The sequence below is a fragment of the Trichoplusia ni genome, chromosome 26 (assembly GCF_003590095.1).
Source record: "Trichoplusia ni isolate ovarian cell line Hi5 chromosome 26, tn1, whole genome shotgun sequence".
In the NCBI taxonomy this organism is placed as follows: Eukaryota; Metazoa; Arthropoda; class Insecta; order Lepidoptera; family Noctuidae; genus Trichoplusia; species Trichoplusia ni.
In genome coordinates, this window is record NC_039503.1 from 4,589,912 (window position 1) to 4,610,767 (window position 20,856).

The 20,856-nt window shown below is 35.6% G+C and overlaps 1 protein-coding gene across 1 annotated transcript in view; it reads left to right on the forward strand.

Moving 5' to 3' along the window:
* Nucleotides 1–1,478: 1,478 nt before the first annotated feature.
* Nucleotides 1,479–20,856, forward strand: part of LOC113505697 (ATP-citrate synthase) — a gene marked incomplete in the record, with an annotated part of 35,325 nt that continues 15,947 nt past the window's right edge. The window contains 1 exon segment of the mRNA XM_026888504.1: nt 1,479–1,692.

Consider the following 20,856-nt stretch of genomic DNA (forward strand, 5'->3'; position numbering starts at 1 on the left):
ACACAATGTCAGTGTTACTTTCTAGGTTAATACGAAGTAAGTTGCGGTAGTGGAGAGGTCGTTTGGTGACATATAGTTCATGTACGTAGGTATGCCTGTTTCTGACAATTCTGTCTACCGTTATGATCGTTCCTTCGATCAGATTGAATAGGTTTTGCCTGGAACGGCAAAGATGAATGTTTTTCGCAAATGACACGTGTTTTGAGTGTTCCGGTACTTAAGGGTTACGGAAACGTCACTTTGTTGTGTCTCAAGAACTGATGGAGCATAAAGATAAAGTTTTTATTTCCGATTTGTAATCATCAAATATACTCTTCCGTTTTGGGTTGAGCAAAAAGGACTGTTATACTTCTACTGACTAAAATCCACCCATGCTCCTTCCTTTACCTTTCGTGTACCGCGTCCACGGTAACCCTATCGGACGATGAAACTGCCCCGGCAGTCATCATAAATAAATAAATAAATAAATGCGGACAAAATTTGTTCTGAACCCAAAGTAAGTTGCTAAAGCACTTGTGTTATGGAATTCGGATACAACGAAGGTACCACAAACACCCAGACCCGAGACAATGTAGAAATGTGAATTTTTACATTGACCCGACCGGGGATCGAACCCGGGACCTCAGAGCTAGCGACACCTTGAAACTGGTGCGTACGCCACTCGACCACGGAGGTCGTCATCATCCCTAATGGTCTCCACAAAGGAAACAAACTACCTAGGAATCTCACTCAGGACAATCCGATTCACCAAGCAATATCTTACAAACCGTTGATAAAACGGCTATTATTTATTTAGGAGCAAAATATGGTAGTCCATCCAAGTGACCTTCTCCAGGGTATGTAAGTCACTGTATTATGGTGATCCGTGTTTGTTTGTGTTTTCCTACGTGTTCCGTTTATTAATATGCGTATGCGGCTAGACTATGCGTACTGTGGTTATTATGCATGCATAAATATTAAGCGGACACTAGTGGTAGGGTTACATACTAGAGGGCACAAACGGAACTGTAATGCTGAGGGCTGTATTATGAACGGATAGACGAGTGGTTAAGGTCACCACTCCAAACCTACTGAGCGCTACGTATCGCGGGTTCGATCCTCGCGTAGGACAAGCATTTGAGTGATCCGCGAATGCTTGTTCTGAATCTAGGTGTCTTTGTGCATGTGACTTGACTGTTTGTGTACCCCTAGCAACAAGAATTAAATTCGTACGGGAGTCGTTTAAAAACACGTACACAGATAAAAACAAATAATTCACAAACTATTCGAAAACAAAATAAATAAATTCCCGGTCCCGTAAAGTAATAACGAAAGTAAGAATATGCTTTGTGTAACAAAACGTGCAGTAATTTTTATTAACACATTGATAACCGAATCTCATGTAACAGCACGGTTATTTTGCTAAAAACCTTGATTACAGATCACCTTTGTAAACTCCCAAACATTGTGATAACGGTTCATGCACCCGTCATATTGCTCGCACGGCCGTGGAACGCAGCGAGCTAAATTATGTATGCGCTTGCGCACGCCAGTCGCCTATCGCCCCTCGCAGTATCAGTCGCGCGCTGGAAACCGCACGAAGCGGACGCGTCGTTCCAAATTCGAAAAATAATCGCGAGTGATTGCCGCGCGTGGATATTAATTTTTTAACTGTTAACCTGGATTGATCGCTCGCCGAGACGAGATTTGGAAGTGAGTGTTCTAATATATTACTATTTATTTAACTATAAGTTTGTTTCATATTTAGTTAAAAAATATGTTAATTGTGTTAGCGGTTGAGCGAAAGTTAGCGTAACAAGTAGTTTTGTACTCATTGAAGACGTACCAAGATTGAAGTATTTAATTCAATTATTATAATTTATTGACATATAGTTATCATTACTTTATGTAATTTTCATTAACAATGACGGTTTGCGCGGCACGTTTCGGAATTTGGGACGTTTGAAATTATTTCTTTTATTATATTTCTTGAAGTTTGCGGAAGATTTGAGAAAGTATACCTTCGCGTTTTACTGCATATAACAGTCGAACCGGTTTCACCTGTGTCTTGCGCGATCATATTAAATATTTGTCGTTCCCGTTCAAAGTTCATTTGAAACGATACCGATAGTCGTCTTCAAATAACGTTTATTCAAATAAGTGACTATTATTACTATATAGTGTTGAATAGTATAGGTATATATATACATATGTAACCACTTGAATATAAGTTGGTAGTATTTTATATACCTCTTAAAAAATAAAGGACTTGGCAATATTGTAGTCAAATTCTCAAAGTATATTTTGATTTTGTCAATCCTAGGATGGGAAGTGAATTGCCCGTGTTTTTTAAGTTTTGTACCAAAGGGGTAATACCGTTTGCTGTTTAACCGTCTGTCTGTCACCAGGTTGTATCTAATGAACAATGTCAGCTATATTTCTGTTGCCTGTTGGTGGCGAGCCCAAATCGAATGAATTTGTCAAATTCCATCCAAATATGTTTAGTAGTTTTTTGCGGAAAATGTTTCTATAACATAAATTTTATTAGAAACCTCAATTTTCCGTCTCAAATATTTCTTCTACAATGAACCTACGTAAAATTGCATAATTCAATTATGATAATACATTTCTTTTCCCCGTTTTGACGCAATCGCGTAATAAAAAACAACCATTACAATCAATTGACATAGAATCAAAGTCTACGTAGTGTCGATTAATTTTCAATACAATCACACGAACACACACAATTAAAAACTCTAATTAATCGGTCAAGTGCCAGTAGTATTAGCTATATTAATGGTTCCGTAAAATTACAAAAACGAACAATATTAATAATAATTACGTTAAAGGACAATAAATAAAAAAAAAACTGTGTCCACCCAGCAAATTTTTGACCTTACTAATCGTTGCTTAATCTTGGTATTTTTTCTTATTTCTTGATACAGCTGCATCAGAAGCACCATTTCCTGTAAAATATTAAATTATCTAGCACTTACATCATCTGTGAAAATGTAAACTGTGTAACTATGATGGTTCATGAGCTACAGTCTGGTAACAAACGTTAAATAGACAGACAGACAGTACTTTTAGTAAAAGGGTGAAACACCCTTTGGTTATAGAACAAAAAAAAAACATTACCCTTTATTTTCCTAACGTAGTTAACGGTTAAAATTCTTGGTTAAAAGTAATGACGCTTACTTACTGGACTGCCAAGGTCATTGATCAGTTAAATTTTAATGTTAAGTTTTATTAATGTGGTTAATTAAACGTAATGAGTATATATTAAGTTGATAGCAGCTTTATAATTATGTCATTATCATTAAATATTTGATATTTTTTGGGTACCGTGCCAAAAGCGTAGTTTCTTTTGCTGATATTACATCGAGTAAAAAAATTAAAAGATTGTTAAAATTTTAAAATTTACGTTAAAATTTCGTCTGAATCGGTCGGTCGGTTTATAGTTGTAAATTGCATTGTCATCGGATCTGACGCTACCCTGAAAATTTCAGTCTTTTCAGGTTATTCGCGAAATACCTCAAAATTGATTACCCAAAATCCGACCGGAGCGACAAACAAACAAGAAAAGTGAGTGTATAAAAACGTGGGGGGGGGAGAGGGGGAATTGAGGTAAAGCAATGTTTTTCACTGCCAAAAATAATTGACAGTTTTTGCAAAATTATTTACTTCTAACCGTGTAGTTTATAAGTAAATAATTACTACTTACCACGCGGACTAAGTCGCGGGCAACAGCTAGTGCATTATTATGAAAAAAACCCCAAGGTCACGAATCAGCTCGTTTCAAAGAAATATGAATCCTGCAAGAGTTGTTTTGCATTACAAATGAGTTCTAAGAAATTAAAAAAACACACCAAATTTCATGAGAATCGGTCAAGCTGTTTCGGAGGAGTGCAATTACGTACACCTTGACACGAGAATTTTATGCATTAGATTCTTCCATAGCTTATGTAGTATATAATATATGACCTAGTATACCTATATAATGTTATTCTCTATTAATAATATATCCAGTTCTTGTTTGTTCGTATTGTCCTGTTTGACCTCTAGATCATATCAATTTTATTGACATCTCAAGTTTAGATACAAGTTTAGCTTTCGCATGCCATTGGACTTAATGATAACGGGTTAATTAAACATATAGAAATAAATGTCGACGGTAAAACAAATACAAATAGAACTATGATTTTTAGCTTCAAACTTGGAGTGGGTTGTGGAAGTCAATAGGGTTTCGTTTTCACCAGAGATGTGCGAGGATGCGTAGCGAGGGTTGTGTTTGTAGAGAACCAATAGAATCGCTTTATATACCTCGCCTCGGTCAGCACAGCTCAGAAGCGGCTCAGCAGACATCCTCGCACGACACATTTCCATCGCACATCTCTGGTTGCTCGTCATACCGAATTCTTCTGAATTCGTTTAATCTGGTGAGACTTTTGCCCGAATATCATCATCATCATCAGCCCATCCACTGCTGGACATAGGCCTTCCCTATTATACGCCATTGAGATCTATCATCGTCTGCTCGCATCCAGCTCCTGCCAGCCATCTTGCTCAGATCATCACTCCACCGTGCCCGATCTAAGGAATTTAATCCTTCTGTCGTGAGGAGTTTCACACACATTAGTTACAAAAGTATTTACTCAAAGACACCCAGAGTCAGGACAAGCATTCGTAGATCACACAAATGCTTGTCCTACTCTGAGACCTGCGACACATCGCGCGCAGTTGGTGTGGTGACTTATACCACTCGGTGATTAGCCTATACAAGCTGGGAGGCCTCTTTTTGTATAGGTACTTTTGACCTTGCCACTAGTGCCAATTCGTATAGTATCATTGGATTGGAACTTCGCTACGTCGACGGCTAACGACGCTGTTTTAATCCCGATTTTTTATTCCTGTGAGATTATTCTATTCTTCGTCCCCGTGGGTAGAAGATATAAGCTATGATTTATACCTGCCCTGCTTTTTTCACATTTTCCATTGTATCTTCGCTCCTATTAGTCGCAGCGTGATGGTTTATAGCCTAAAGCCTTCCTCGATGAATGGTCTATTCAACACAAAAATAATTTTTCAATTTGGACCGGTAGTTCCTGAGATTATCGCGTTCAAACAAACAAACTCTTCAGCTCTGTATGTTAGTATAGATTTTTAGCGGTCGGTCTCGCGGGCAACTCGTTAAATAAATTTTGGAAACCTGCACATGTCATCAAAAAAGGGCTTACTTGAAATAAATACTTTTTGGTTTTGATTTTGTTCTAGAATGACAGTCCAACTTGATCTCAAATCTAGAATCTGTTCAGAGTATTCCGACTGCTTTAAAACCTCGTAGTATACGTTTGAAACTAGGTCATACATATTTCTTTATGTCCATTCAAATCTAAAAATCTTTTGTGATCTATTTGCGGAATGATTTGAATGTGATTTACACATCCAGTCATACATCCGTGTATGTGTATGAATGACAATGATATCTCATGAAATGATTTTTGTTACCGTTAACTTTTCTCGCGTAAATATGACGTTATTTATATGCATTTCTTTACGTTTTTTTTATTTTATTATTGAGATGTTTAATCTTTTTGTTGGGGGTTTCAGAGTTTTAATATTATTTGCATAATTAACTTGCATTTGTGAAATACAAAAATGCTGGTCTCATGCGGGGATCGAGCGTAAGGCACGTCGCGTTCACGATCTTTGGCGTGGTGACCTACCACTCGACTATCCGTGCTATCTTAAAGAATTCAAACTAATTACCTCTATCTTTTTTATTATCTTTTATTATGTAAACCGTAATTATTTCCCACCAGATAAATGGGGGCTTACCTAAAGTAGTATTATTGCAGTTTTGGAAGAAGGTTTTATATTTAAAATAGCTTAAAATTTTGCCTTAGACTATAACAATGAGTGACTTTAATTAGTCTTCTAATAACCTGGTCTTTTATCCTGGGGTTTCTAAAACACGACTTACATTTTAAGATTTAATACTATCTATTACCTCTTGTCTGCTTTTTCTTATGGTCTGGTCTGGTTTTTCCTATCGGCAAAAGTATTCTTCAAAATTAGCTGAATTAATACTTCTTTATCTAGTTTCCACAACAATCTGAATCAATAAGTATTTAATATACGAGATTATAAAAAATAAATCAATGTTTTTATCACTATCATTTAATTATGTAATGTCGGTATATTTTAATTGTGTTGTTTCATTAATAAGAATAATAGTGGTTGGACCCTGATAGATACCCCATCACATTTTAGATTAAAGTTCTCAACAAGGCCTCTACATGTTGGACCTGTGTCCCCGTGTACGCCTTTAAAAAGGACCGGGTATCTATTTATGAAGTTATCCCGTGAATGAAAAGAGACAATTATAATAATATCAGCCTTTATATGTCCCAAAACAGGTCACAGGCCTCTATCCGTATAGGGAAGGTTTGAGCATTGATCACCACGCTAGCTCATTCTGGGCAATTTCAGAATTCCAATATTTTGAATCCTGGGCCCCGATTCTGTTATTTTCGATGAATGAATGAAAATTGGCTCATAACAGACACTTCGTATTCTCTTAAGCATTTTTCCTACACGATAATTGAAAATTTTGTATAAGACGGTACACTCAAGGTCAATACAATACATTTTCAATTATTGAGTAACAAAATGCTTAAGAAAATATTAATAGTTTCAAATTTAATCCAACTGCCATTCATTCATCGGCCGTTGTAAATATCAGAATCGGGGCCCTGGTTCCTTCACCGTTTGCTAGTAATGCCTTAGAACAATTAAGAAAGAACTTTGCCTACTACTTGTAACATGAAAAAATGTATAATACTTTGCCTGCGTTGGGATCGACCTTGCACCTTATGCATGTAATTCCATGCGGCGCTGTCCATGGTCGCGACGAATTCCGTTTATTCATAGACGAAAAAGTGATACGAAACAGTTGCTAGAATTTAGACCTGCAACTATGTGCATACTAATTCAATCTTTGAAACCCTAGTTCACATAAATACTTAGACCTTTGTTTAGTCCTAGCTACCGCATTAGGTTAAGTAACCCGTAATGGTAGATTAGTGTGATAATTAAATAAATATTTGGGCTTGTTATTTCTAAGGTAATAATTTCTGCGATAACTGGGGAGTGTAGAAAAATTACAACACTAAATTAGCACTTAATTCTGGATCGCTCAAATGTATGATACTAAAAAGGTTTATAGACCTTTTGTTTCGATCATTAATTAGTTGGCGGGTCGCAAATAAATTTGAGGGTAGGTACACATAATTTATTTTGTCATCCATCCGATTTGTGTCATCTTTAGCCAATGTTTACGAAACCCTCCATGTTGCGAGTACAATTTGCGAAAAAAAAAACTGTTTTATTTCTTCGTTAAAAAAGGCTTTTCTAAGGAATTTAATTCTTGTTTCGTTTTTGTTTCACAAACATTCAAAACACATGCACTGGATCAACCATTTGTGAATGCATAAATGCTGTCATATGGGGGGATCGAACTCGCTTCACCTCGCGCTTAGTGAGCTCAACTTGGCGACCTATCCACTCGGTTATCCGTGTCTAATATATATTTGTCACTATCGCATATTATATTACATCATTTTATGATGATTGTACAGTTTTAAAAATGTACGCAAAATCTGATTTTATTCGTTAAGGTGTACAAAATAGATAGAAATTATCTAATCTCTGAGTACTAGTGACATCACTTAATTATTTTTTGTTGTTTTTTCCTCAAATCAAGTCCTATCAAAACATTGAGAACGTTTTAAGTAAAATGTAAAGAAATAATTATATTTTTGATTATAATTTCAAAACTCTACTATGTACAATGGTTTGCATACGAAATTTTAATATAAATATATTTTTTAAACAACGACTCCCGCATTGTTTCACAAACTTTCATGGATTGGTTAAGGCCACGCCAAACCCTCTAAGCGCGAAGTGTCGCGGGAACAATCCCCGCGTAGGACAAGCATTTGTGTGATCCACGAATGCTTTTCCTGAGCCGGGGTGCCTTCGTGCATGCGACTTGAATGTTTGTGAAAGCCCCGCGACACAAGAGTTAAATACCTTAATGCCGCAGTCGTTTTTTTAAAGAAAGTACAATACAACTGTTATTAGGCCGACAACATCTAAACTTGAAAAACAAGATTATCTAATATATCTATCTTAGCTAAACGATTTCGAATGGGTTTCTGTCATTGCATAGATAGTATCAAAAGACAATTGTGATAATGTTTATAATAAACTTTATCGTATGAATAGATTTATAACTATCGTTGCTAAGGAAGAACCTTGTTTATTATGACATGAATATATAAATTATTATTATTAATCCGTGGGTCCGTCCGTGTGTTTATAAATTGATCTATATCTATACTAATAGGGGAAAGTGTGCGCCTGTTTGTCCGTCTTTCACTACGAATCGTATTGACGAATTTACGTTTTTTATTTAAGTGGAGATAGTTGTAAAGATGTGCCTTTTTGTGTTTTTCTAACCATCCAGTTTCCTTAAGGGATGGAGTGGAAGTTTATATGAAAAAAATATAAATCTTCAAGCAAAAACGCGCTAAAAATTTCTTATGCAGGAAATTTACCCGCAACCCCTTAAAAGAGCGGGTGAAATTTGATATAGTACTTTTTGCAGCTCTCTGGCAAGCATTTTCAAAATCAGTTCAGCATTTCATGAGATTATCCCTACAATAATACAAATGTTACCTCTTCATAACATAATAGTAGCTAAGATCTAATTAATAAACATGTTCTCGTAGGGCATAACACCTGTGAGTGAGGTTATTGCTCTCGACGAAACGTTTCGGAGGTTCAGTGACCCCCATAACGTATCTAGTTCTGCGCTAAGATTTTAGACTAATAAAGTCACTTGTAATTCTTTTTCGAGTTTTTTTTTTGTTCGCTTTGTTTCCAATTAGAAGATTGTACAAAGAAGTTCAATTATAATAAGTTAAAACTCACTTAAGATAATGCAATTAATAGATGGGGCTAGTAACATCATATGCGAAAAAAGCGTACTGGTAAGTGACGTCACATGAGATTTTTTTCGCTGTATCCTACATTTTGTTTTTACGAGACAAACTTGAAACGTTTCAAGGTGTCGCTCTGAGGTCCCGGGTTCGAACCCCGGTCGGGTCAATGTAAAATTTAACATTTCTACATTGTCTCGGGTCTGGGTGTTTGTGGTACCTTCGTTGTATCTGAATTCCATAACACAACTGCTTTAGCAACTTACTTTGGGTTCAGAACCAATGTATGTGTCCGCATTTATTTATATATTTTTTTTTAATATGTGCCCAATATTTTTTGGAAATCAATCTGACGGAATCAACAAATTTTTATTGTCACATATTAACAAATAACTTCAGTAGTAAAGTTATAAGACGTTATTGTAACAAAGGAGGTTATTCTAATACAAAAGTAATGATGTAAAAACCAACATTCACATGTGAAACGTTTGTGTTAACCTTTAACACTGTTTGACGTTAAATGACGTTACGTTACGCGACGTCACGGCAAAGAATATATTATTTAGCCGTAGGATTGTTATACACGATTGTACTTGATATTGTAGAGGTATAAAGTTTTAGACAGAGTTGAATAGGCCCCCCAATAGGGTACTACGGGGCTGCTAGGGTGCATGACTGAATTTAATCTATACTAATATTAAAAAGTTGAAGAGCTCGTTTGAACGCGCTAATCTCAGGAACTAGGTACTGGTTCGAATTGAAAAAATATTTTCGTGTTGACCATTTATCAAGGAAAGCTATAGGCTATAGAACATCACTCTGCGACTAATAGGAGCGAAGATACAATGGACAATGTGAAAAAAACGGGGAAAATTCTAACCACGTGGACGAAGTCGCGGGCAACAGTAATCTGCTGATTAGTCCGTCAGACAGATTTCTAAAAAATATTGAATACGTATTTTTCATTTTATCACATTTCCGAAAAGTGAGGAAGGTTAAAACTTAAATATGTCAGTAGGGCCTCGTAACAATACTTGCTAATAAACAGCGTACTGGCAAGTGACGTCACAAGAGAGAAATCGGGATAATGAAGTGTTGAAGAGTCGAACACGGTCCAAATTCCCGAATGGAAATTGGATTAATTTTAACACTTCGTATTCTCCTAAACCTTTTGCCAGTGTACTTGTATTAGAATCTTGTTATAGCCATATTAAATAAACTGATTGACTTCTCTACTGGATAAGAGTAATTTCACTTGAACACCGATCAAGTCCATGTCACGTGACCGTCGAAAGTAAATTGCTAATTCTAAACAATTACTAGCTGTCCTGGCGAACGTACCGCTTAACAGTCGATGATCACAGTGGAGACAAAATATTAAGGGTGGACAATCCACTGGGGGTTATGAAAAATAGATAGTAGCCGACCAACTGAATACGCATATAAAATTTGGTAAAAATCGGTAAAGCCGTTTCGGAGGAGTACGGTAACTAACATCGTGACACGGGCATTTTATATATTAGAAGTGGCCCATTTTTAATGTTCGTGGAGTAGAAATATCGGAATTTATCCATGCTATGTTGGAGCTGATGAAAAGTCATGTTATGAGATGAAAAAAGTTTTTGTTAAAAATATTCCCTCAGTTTGGTATTTAATCATTGTGTTGGGGCTTTCACATGCCTTAAGACACCCAGAGTCGAGACAAGCATTCGTTGATTACACGAACGTTTTTCGTACGCAGGGATCGAACTCGCGAAACCTCGTTGGCGTGGTGACCTCAATCACTCGACTACTCGTCCTGACAATCTTTGTTCCTCATTAATACAGTAATTAATTTTAATAGTAACTTGTTAGTTATGACTTACGAGGTATTTAAAAGCGAACAATGTGATAATTGAAAACGTGCGAAACTCCCTGTTAAGAGTGGTTATCAGGACAGGTTTGATTTATTAAGTAAAATATTCTACGCTTTGCCTTAAAAGATCTTTACGTCTTTGCTCGGTTGAAAGTCGGTTACAACTGATTCAATTGGATTGGATATTGACGTGACCGTCACTTATATAGTGCAACGATATTATAGTGCTAAATTGTTTGCAGTTTCATTATCGGAATTCTAGATGGCGCTCAAATAGGTAAATTTTTCGCCAACGAATTTTTTACTTTTGTTAAAATGTTTTTGTTACTAAATAATGTAAAGTCCTCGCTCCAGGTCACGAGAGATATGACAGGATGAGCTCGATTTCTTCTCACAAAATTGATCACTATTAGACAAAGACCGGGATTAATTTAAGGAGGGAAGGGAGGTTTTTGCCTCCCAACTGTGGAACGATCCTAATAGCCAGAATTAAATGAATAAAACATCAAATACCTCCAAGAATATCTTTATGTCAAAGCTTCACGAAGACCGATTAAAGAGTTTTCACGTGAAGGCGTAACAAACAAACAAACATGCATTAAAATCTATGATATTAATTTAGATACGGGAAAAACGAAGGCGACAACCAGTTAAGGAACTTCTCACTGAGATGGCAAAGTTAATTTAAATTACATCGCGTGATAAAAATTAAGTACCAAAAAGGTAAGGCTACTTAAGTTTGTAACGAGGCGTTCTTAATATCTTCATAGTTTTTATTATCAATGCATTTTTAGGTCAGATATTAACGCTCGAGGGTTCATTAGGTATGATGCCTACCGGGGCAGCGGGATTGCCCGGTTAATATGGCCTAGGTACACAAATAATAGAGGAAGGAACATGGGTAGGTTTTAGTCAGTTAAAGTCTGACACAGCCTTCCGTTCAACCTAAAGCGGGAGTCATTTGATGATTTCGCATCCGGAAAACAATGACACATATTATCTATACTATCATCATTGGCCTAGCCTTTTTCTAACTATGTTGGGGTCGGCTACTAGTCTAACCGGTTTCAGCTAAGTAACAGTGTTTTATAAGGAGCGACTGCCTATCTGACCTCCTCAACCCAGTCACTTGGGCAACGTGATACCCCTTAGTTAGACTGGCTGTCAGACTTTCAAGCTTCTGACTACCTGTAACGACTGTCAAATATGTAGGAATAACAGCCGGGACTCACAATTTAACGTGCCTTCCGAAACACGGAGGAACTCGTTATGACAAAGATGGTCAACCATCTACGGACCATGTTAATCTCAGGAATGACTGAATGAATTGAATTCTTTTTGTGTTCAATAGACCGTTCGTCGAGGAAGGTTTAAGGCTATATACAATCACGCTGTGACTGATAGGAGCGAAGATACAATGGAAAATGTGGAAAAAAACAGGGAAAGTTATTCATCTTCAAGGGGTTCCGTTCAAGAATTCCTAGCGCATATCTTCTAACCACGCGGGCGAAGTCGCGGGTAACAGCTAGTTAATCATATTATTTTAATTTCGGTTATCCCGATAAATTGGCGTGAGGAAACCTTTATTCAATAAGTAACTGAAATTTATCGTTTGCAAAACGCCTAACACACAAATATTCGTGTTAAAGAAATTCCAATTAGAATCGGTGTTTTTCACTATTTATATGAATATGTATAAACGTGTTTAAATGTATATTACGTGGGTACGCCTGTTTTGTAAACTTAGGATGTGAAAAACAAACTCGAAATTGACAAATGACGATTACTCAAAAATTTTGATCCAATTTAATGAAAAAAATTAAATCATCGCGGGGATGTCACAAATATTCAAGTCACTTATTAATATAATAACTGAATGGTATATTCGTTGATATTATTCTGCATTTTAACCTCATTTGTGGTAAATAAAACCCCTCGCGACAGAAGAATTAAATTCGTACTAAGGGAGTCTTTTAAAAAAAATATCTAATATATAAAATTCCCGTGTCACGATGTTAGTTACCGTACTCCTCCGAAACGGTTCGACCGATTTTTATGTGTATTCAGTAGGTCTAAGATTCGACTGACATCCATTTTTCATATCCCTAAGTGTTAAGGGTTGATCACACTAAAAAATAATATTTTATTTCTTGGACGAAATATTCTATCTTTATTTTTTTATAATGTGACATTTAAAAATACATACAACTAGAAATAATTTATTAAGTAAAACAACGTTTGCTGGGTTAGTTAGTATAAGTATATAATAATGTTACTTGAATGTGACACGAGAATTATTAAATTCTTTGAAGAAAAATATTTTTTTTTTCACAAAAGCCCATTAATATTAATTTTTCTCTTCACTTCCTATTCTAGGTTTTCAACCTTGAATTCGTAATTGATCATAAGAAAGTATGTGGAAGTGCTTAACTGACTTAGCACTTTAACCTGCCTCTTCTTTTCATAAAGTTGATGTTAAACCCGGTACATCGGTATTCGTTTTGAAAACCTGTCTAGTGCGAGTCAGATTCCATACAGGAGGATTCCATACAAGTAATCCGAATCAAAATTAATTATCAAGGGAAACGACCGTGCTAACGTTGCTGAAACTCGATTTTTTGTTATTTGTTGTTATAAAGTCAGCAGTAACATATGATCTGCGAATTTCAACAGCCGAGCTTTAAGTATTTATGAGATGTAGCCTGGTTACTGACTGACAGGCAGCTGAGCCTTAGTAATATTGTTCAGTTTTAACACTTTGGATACGCAGCCCCTAAAATTAACTGTTTTTATGTTTAGGTATAAAAACTCGTTTCAAACTTGTGATTTTTATAATGTTGATCGTGATCTCCTAATTGTGTCTCACGCTTAACCTAATTTACTTTACTTAACCTAACCCACTTCCTTTATTTTCTCTTTTCCGTTTTCCTAATAATTTTCTTGTTAAAACGCTTTTGTTATTGCCATTGAACTTAACGATTTATCGGATTTATGTATTGTACTTATATGAATATTTTTGTATTTTAAAAATAGTTAAACATATATAGGAAGACGACAAAGACATTATAATCATCATTGTATTTATTTATATAGAATATAATACCTACTTGCGTCACGTGAACTTGAACGAATATTCTAGTCACAGGCAAATTAATACACACTCAGACTAAGGACAAGTATTCGTCGATCAAACAAACGCTAGTCCTACACGGGGATCGAACCCGCGACACATCCAGCACAGTGGGTTTCACGACAACCTCAACCACTCAGCTATCCGTGCCTTGAAGGCACGGTGCCTTCGATTCATATTTTGACGCCCTCCGTGGTCGAATGGCGTGTGCGTACGCCATTCGACCACGGTTTCAAGGTGTCGCTAGCTCTGAGTTCCCGGGATCGATCCCCGGTCGGGTCAATGTAAAAATTCACATTTCTACATTGTCCTGGGTCTGGGTGTTTGTGGTACCTTCGTTGTATCTGAATTCCATAACTCAAGTGCTTTGGCAACTTACTTTAGGTTCAGAACAATGTATGTGATGTTGTCCGCATTTATTTATTTATTATTTTAACAACGCATCAAGCAAAAAGTTAAATATTAACATAATAAATTAAAAACAAAACCTCAAATATACCCAATGGTCTTATTGACTGGGCAGGGGTCAAGTTGAAGGTCACGTGACGTCACATCGTCCGATTCTCGTCGCATAGCATAGTGTGTCATAGTCATAAGATAAATTGTATATCTTTGTAATTGCAATGTATCTTTATGTATGTATTAGCTGACCCAGGGATTATTTTGCCTAATAAATTATTTCTAGTTAGTAGTTCCACATTATAAAAAAATAAAAGCAACAAATTTCGTCCAAAAAATATATTTTTTTAGTGTGAGCAACCGTTATCACTTAGGGGTATGAAAAATAGATGTTAGCCGATTCTCAGACCTTCTGAATACGCATATAAAATTTGGTAAAAATCGGTTAAGTCGTTTCGGAGGAGTACGGTAACTAACATCGTGACACGGGAATTTTATATATTAGATTTTGAAAGAAGGTTTTCAATTGAAAGGTTTTTTGTTTTCCGTTTTTGTTACTTCGGAACATGGGAATGGATGAACTTATTTTGTTGATCCTGATGTGAAATTTCTGTAGTTTTAGTTTTAGAATTTAGTAGTTTCAGTTTGAAGTCGATTGTACGTTTTGTTCTAATACATTTACAAATAATATAATCATTAAAATTATCTGTTATTTTAATGTTTTAAAGGATTACCTGTATTCGGGCTTTGACCATAATTTTATTATATTTTTGGACTTTGTGCCCGTCGCGTAGATTAATAATCAATCGAGGCTATCGATGTCCACTGCTGGGCAAAGGCTTCCCCCAAGTTGCACCACAACACCTGGTACTCCACCGAACCAGATACCTCTTTAATAATTAAGTAGGTATTAATAAATAACTAATATCCCACACTTTCACACAACGCCATCTAGTCTCAAATTAAGCAGAGCTTGTGTTATGAGTACTAGGCAACTTATAAATATACTTGTATATTTCTAAATACATACATATTAAAGATAAATGACACCCAGACACAGAACGAATGATCGTGCTCATCACACGAACATTTGTTCTATGTGGGAATAGGACCCACGGTCTCCGGTATAGCAGTCAGGGCCACTCACGACTAGACCAACAGGCCAGCCTTAATAATAACGTCCTAAAAATGCCCAACTGCTGATACACAGGCATCATCTTCCCGTGTTACGAAGGTAAAAAGATTTACGTAGGGATCACCACACTCACCAGCTGAAAATATCAAGTACGGGACGAATCGCGACCTGATAATGCACTGAATATCCAATTCATCATCTTCATCATCATCTTCACCATCATCGTCATCAGCCCATATTCGCCCAGTGGACATAGGCCTCTCCAATTGCACGCCATCGAGATCTATCTTCGGCTGCTCGCATCCAATGTCCAATTATTGAGTTAGCAAAACGCTTCTAGGATAATAGGAATATTGTCAAATTTAATCCAATTTCCATTCATTAATCGGCCATTGAAAATAGCAGAATTCTTTATTGTACATAAAAAAGAGGGAAAATCGATTCGCTAGTTAAAGTAACCTTAAACTTGAATTCCATTGCCCAATAGCTTGTAAACATATTTATAATTAATTAACGAACCATAAATAACATTGATCTTGACCGTGAATGTATCTGATTTGACTCACTGGAAACAAACAATCAAAATTCAATCTTAATGTTTAAGAAATATAGATGAATATTTCAAAAACAAACTTTTTGGTACGGTAAAACAGGGTTACATGATAGTGAACCCTTTTGTTTAAGACTTTAGAATGTGTTTTGCTTGTATTCAAATCTAAGGTCGAACATAGGGGAATGTGCAATGCATGGCGCGGTTCTATAAATATTAGTTTGTTTTTAATAATCGTCTCCCGTACTAAGGAATTTAGTCCCTGTGTCGCTGGAGGTTTTACAAACATTCAAGTCACATGCACATACATACCCAGACCTAGGACAATCATTCGTGGATCAAGCAATCGCTTGTTCGACGAGGGGATCGAACTCCCGACACGTCGTGCACAGTGGGTTTGGCGAGGTGACGTACACAGCTCCGCTTTCCGCGGAGATCGCGCGATGTGGTTTCGATCCCGTATAGGACAAGCGTTTGTGTGATCCACGAATGCTTGTCCTGAGTCTGAGTGTCTTTGTGCATGTGACTTGAATGTTTATGAAACCTCCCGCGTCACAAGGATTAAATTCCTTAGCAAATATGTATTTTATAGGTACCTAATATTACACAATTACGCAACAATTTCATCATTTCAGTCCAATCACTTGATACATGCTTGTCTGATTAAATTAATCATTCGCTAAAGTACTAAAAAGGTATTTAGTCTTTAAGTAGGTACCTTTTTTGTTAGTCTTAATTATTTTACTTAGTTGGTTGAATCAAATATTAAATAAGACAGTTGAAACCGCTGTCCCTATAGTTATAATATATATACCCTGGGACAACTCACACACGGTTATCTGATCCCAAGCTAAGCAGAGCTTGTGTTATGGTAACCAGACAACTGATAAACTTACTTATAGTATATTTCTAAATACATACATAATATAGATAAATTACACCCAGATACAGAACAAATGATCATGCTCATCACACAAAATTTAGCCTGGGCGGGAATCGAACCCACGACCTCCGGTATAGCAGGCAGAGACACTTACCACTAGACCAACACGTCAGTCATTGTAAGATATCACTCACTTGAAATTGATGCGTGTGATATTACTTACTTTAAAGCTAGCAATCAAAACAACAGATTTCAAATAATCCATGTTGCATTATCAATGTGTTTAATCCGATTTAAAGTAAATTAAACGAGTCATTCGATTATTATTAAGATAATGAATTTCGCGGGAAAACCGACTTCAAACAGAAAGAGGATTTAATTTGTCTGTATGACTGTTTCTTAATTTGTCTATTTGTCTGTATGTATGTCGAGTACTTATTTATTAGAATCCTTAGAACTTCGGCCGGATCGTTAAACGTGGAAGAGCTGTAATATTAAAAAAAAAATGGATCTGTAGTTTTTGGTTGTACATATATTTATGTCACTTTAAAAATATATTAAAGCTTGTTGAGATTGTATGAACCACAAAACTGGTTATTTCATAAATTGCCATCATTCTGAACCCAAAAGATTTTACTTCTAGAACATTGATGGAAATGTCTCTGCCAATATTTTAAAGACTACACGGATAGCCGAGTGGTTGAGGTCATCACGCCAAACCGACTGAGTGCGTCGTGTCGCGTGCTCGATCCCCGCGGCGACAAGCATTTGTGTGATCCACGAATGCTTGTTCTGAGTGTACGTGTCTTTGTGCATGTGATTTGTATGTTTGTAAACCCCTGCGACACAAGGATTAATTTCCTTACTGGGGGAGTCGTTTTTTAAAAAGAAAGGGTTTGAAATAGGCCCATGTTTATTCTTTTACGTCTTGGGCCATTTATAGGCATGTATTATATTCGTACAACTTGAAACGTCAAAGCAACGATTCTAAACTCCTTAAGAAATTATTTATTCAACGTATTACGTAAAACACAGTACAAAGTACAAAAACGTGTTTAAACTGTACTGTATAAACAATATCTATTAATATCTAATGACATGGCGTCTGTACGTCTGAGCGCGATATCTCGAAAAGTGCTGACCAGTTTTAGATTGATTACTTTTTATAGCGTGCTATGGAAAGGGTGTTGACCTAATGTGGAAGTATTAGGCGGATAAGGCAGTAAATTTTTGGTGTAAGAATTTTATAAGTACTATTAAATTACAAACTAAATACCTACATAGGACACGCTTTTAAATAAAATTTATAATCTATACTAATATATAAAGCTGAAGAGTTTGGTTGTTTGTTTGTTTGAACGCGCTAATCTCAGGAACTACTAGGGTTGCCAACTTTTTTTACAAGAAAAAAAGTATATTCAGGTCTATGAAGATTATCAAACAGTATTTTAGAAAAACGAACAGTATTTTATTTATTTATTGCTTTAAATACATATTTTTTTGAGCTTCTCGCACAACGTATTAATTCACAATCTTTTTTAAAAATTTCATATGCCTCATCACAATTTATATCAAAGTTAAAATAAATGAGGAGCTCGTTTTTTATTAATTTGATGGATGCTCTGTTTCTATCATCCCGCCACTTAGCATTCATTACTGAAAAAACTCTTTCAGTAAATGCTGAGGTGGCGGGAACAGAAAGTAGATATGAGACTATTTTTGTAATGTTTTTAAATTCTTCTGCAGTGTTAACTAATAAATGGCTCCATTTTTGGCCAGTACTCATTTCAGTAAAATTTTTGTCTTCTGATATTTTCTCATAAATTACTTTAAAATTTGTTAATTCTGAATATAAATCATCCATACCAATATTGAGTCTATATAAATTTAGATTATCTATAATTTTCTCAAAATGATCAAATGTCACTGCAGACTTCAATGACAAAACAGCTAATTAAAGAAAGCCAATTAGTCTGACTGAAATCGAACCATTTCTCTAAATACAAATTAGCCTTTTCAATAAAAAGTATAAAGTTATTAATAGTTCTATTAAAAACTTCTTGGGAAGACTCTCTAATGGTATTTAAAACTTTTTTTGTTTCATGGCCAAAATAATTATCATTTTTTCTTTGAATTAGCTCAGTCTTTAAACCAGTCATAGTGTTATAAACATCTAAAATTGTTACATCATTTCCTTCTAATTTCTTAATTGTTTTATTGAAAACATTTAATATATGACTAGCATACAGAAGGTAACTATAAATAACTTTATTTTTAACATTATCATCTAACATTAATAAATTTTGAATAACCATTGGACAGTCAACATCCAAATCAACAAAGTAATTACAAATTGGTATCCAATTAAGCAAAATTGTATCAATCGCTGGTAAAAGTGACAGCCAACGAGTTCCTATGTGTCGTTTTATTTCATGAAACTCTCCTTCAGCAAGTGCTACAAATCTTTTTAATTCTTCTCTTCTGCATGCTGACACAGAAAAATGGCTATAGATTTTTAATATAATGTTTCTCAATGTCATAATTTAAACAATTCATAGCATGTTTCACTGAATTGTGTACAATATGGGCATGACAATTTCCTTTTATTAAATCTGGAATAACCTCTAAAATGTTTGTATATAATGAATGATTATGTCCAAAATTTGCATTAGTATTGTCAGCGCTAAAACCAGATATTTGACTGAAAGGAAGTTCCAAAGACTCTAAGGAGTTTTTAATTGCTGAAAACATACCATTGGCAGATTCATCTGGATTTTCATAAAAATCAATTAATTTTTGTTGTATTCCACTTTTAGGGGTAAAATATTGAACTACCAGAGGAAACAATTTAATATTTTTTTTATTGGAGGCATCAGTTTGCAGACAGTAAAATACATTGTCTTTATTTAACTGATCAATAACAGACTGCAAGGAATGTGGGCCAAGAACTTCGGTCACTAATGCCTCCATTTTTGTCCTAGCCAATCGTAAGTTAGTGGCTGTTTTGGAATCAACATAGATAATCTTATTTAATTTGATACTACAGTCCTGGCTATTGTATGATAAATTATGCTTGACAGTATGGTATGTCATCGCTAACTCAGCCGCTGCTAACTTGGTATCTTCATTAGAAGACAAGCCTGATGTAGAAGCAGAAGTTTTAGGAAAAAACTTTTGTAACAATCCACTAGATTTTCTCATTTCCATTTTTGCTTGGTGTTTTTTGCTGGTCAAGTGTTGTTTAACCTAAAAAAACGGAAACGAAATATAGTAAAATAGTTACCTAAAATATCTTATTATTTAAGCAAAAATTGATAAGTGGAAATCAAGCAAGATGCAAACGAAAGTTCCGAACCTGCCCAACACCTGCGTGAGAAATTGTAAATGTTAAAGCACACATTTTGCATTTAGCATTATATTCGCACAGTGGATCACTCGTTAACCAGTCATATTGGCATTCCCATTCGTGCTTATATTTTTGCTTTACCTTCGATAGTTTGGCTTTCTTTCTTGGCGTTGTAGGAGTAGTGTCACTATCACTTTCCATCTTTTGTACACTAAGCTTATCACTACAGGGTTCACTCCACACAAAAAAACGGTTAAATATTGATAACGAACTTAACGTAGTAGTAATTGTAACATACACGAATGACATGACACTGACAGTCTTGAATATTTGTCACTGACAGTGACAGTAGGCACACTGACAGTGACAGATTCGTTCAGAAACTTAGTGTGATTTGATTTGTTTTTAGCTGCAGCAGTGAGCGCGCAGTGAGCGCCCTCTGTCTGACAAAAAAAATTTTTGAGCGTCTGCTTCGATGCTGAAAACAGTATTTTTGTATACTTTTTTTTTGTAAAACAGTAAAAAGTATAATTTAGTGAAAAACAGTATAATACTGTTTAAAACAGTATAGTTG